The following is a 1,717-nucleotide window of genomic DNA, read 5'->3' as shown; positions in this document are numbered from 1 at the left end:
AAATATCTGAGACATATTATTTTTAACCAAAAAAACCCACCTTTTTTTCAACAAAGGAATAATATAAATATCATCAAGAGACAATGCTTCTTTCCCATTCCTAATGTTTTCTTCTATATGTATTAGAGTAACTCTACAACCTCTCCCCATTCTTTCACCATTCCTCAGCTGCTCCACCTCCCATTCACCACGGAGAAGGAAAACAGGTCATTTGGGAATTTAGTAGGAGAAACTTCATGGATAGCTGGCTCCTACATCTTTTCTTATCTTAGAGAGTGGGGATTCTTCTATGCTTCTCTGGGAATTCATTCTGCTTCTGTTGGGGGAGATTGGCTATGGTCCAGTACTGCTTTGTGGAAACATGTCTAATTTGGAGATGCAGTAGTAGACCAGTGACTTGCTTACAGACATGAACATATTCTTTCAGTAGTCCTTTTAGCAATATGGCAATATTTTGTCCTTTGCTGAAACTTAGTTTATCAACTTGTTTAGACCTAGACCAGACAGGGGACCTATTTATTGGTGCCTCAAAGATACCAGCACATTTCAGCACAAGGTAGTTGTGCCCGATATTATAAGCAAAAGCACTCTTTCTCTCACTGCCAGAAAATAGCAATGTATTCATTCGTTCAATTACTTAACAAATATCTATTGGACATCTATAATGTGCTAGGCCCTGAGAATAAATCAGTGAACATAACAGCCAAAATCCCTATTGTCATGGGGCACCTGGGTGGCTCAGTGTTTTAGTGTCTGCCTTTGGCTCGGGTGGTGATCCCAAGGTCCTGTGATCGAGTCCCACATCAGGCTCCCCAATGAATAATTAAAACCTTAAAAAAATCCCTATTGACCTTGCAGATGCCCCCTTGCTGTCCAGCCATGGTCAACTCCACCGTGTTCTTTGACATCGCAGTGGACGGCGAGCCCTTGGGCCGCGTCTCCTTCCAGCCGTTTGCAGACAAAGTTCCAAAGACAGCAGAGAACTTTCGTGCTCTGAGTACTGGGGAGAAAGGATTTGGTTACAAAGATTCCTTCTTTCACAGGATTATTCTGGGATTTATGTGCCAGGGTGGGGACTTCACGCGCCACAATAGCACTGGAGGCAAGTCCATCTACAGGGAGAAGTTTGATGATAACTTCATCCTAAAGCACCCGGGCCTGGCATCTTGTCCATGGCCAACGCTGGACCCAACACAAACAGCTCCCGGTTTTTCATCTGCACCGCCAAGACTGAGTGGTTGGATGCCAAGCATGTGGTCTTTGGCAAGGTCAAGGAGGGCATGAACGTCGTGGAAGCCATGGAGCGCTTCGGGTCCAGGAACGGCAAGACGAGCAAGAAGATCACCATTGCTGACTGTGGACAGATCTGATGAATCTAACTCGTTTTTTATCTGAACTTCCAGACTATTCCTTTAGCTCAGGAGAGCACCCCTCCACCCCCACCTGCTTGAAATAGCCCAGAGTCTCCGCACTCTCGCTGCGGTTCTGCGGGCTCCATGGTTCCTTCCCCCAGGTCTAGCTGGATTGTAGAGTTCAGTTTATGATGATGAAATAAAACCGAAACAATAATTAATAATAATAATAATAATTAAAAAATAGTAATAAATAATCCCTATTGTCATGAAGTTTACATCCTAGTGGAGGAGGTAGGGAGAAATAAAAATAATAAGTAAATGCTACTGGGGAAAAAAAAGATTAAAGGGACTGGGAGTGTCTA

General features: G+C 43.7%; 1 pseudogene; it reads left to right on the top strand.

The window, feature by feature from the left end:
* The first annotated feature begins 877 nt into the window (after positions 1-877).
* Positions 878-1,517, top strand: LOC140623613 (peptidyl-prolyl cis-trans isomerase A pseudogene; annotated as a pseudogene).
* Positions 1,518-1,717: the final 200 nt, after the last annotated feature.

This window comes from Canis lupus, chromosome 33 (assembly GCF_048164855.1).
Source record: "Canis lupus baileyi chromosome 33, mCanLup2.hap1, whole genome shotgun sequence".
In the NCBI taxonomy this organism is placed as follows: domain Eukaryota; kingdom Metazoa; phylum Chordata; class Mammalia; order Carnivora; family Canidae; genus Canis; species Canis lupus.
Note: the sequence above shows the minus strand (reverse complement) of the source record. Positions and strands in the feature narration are given on the sequence as shown.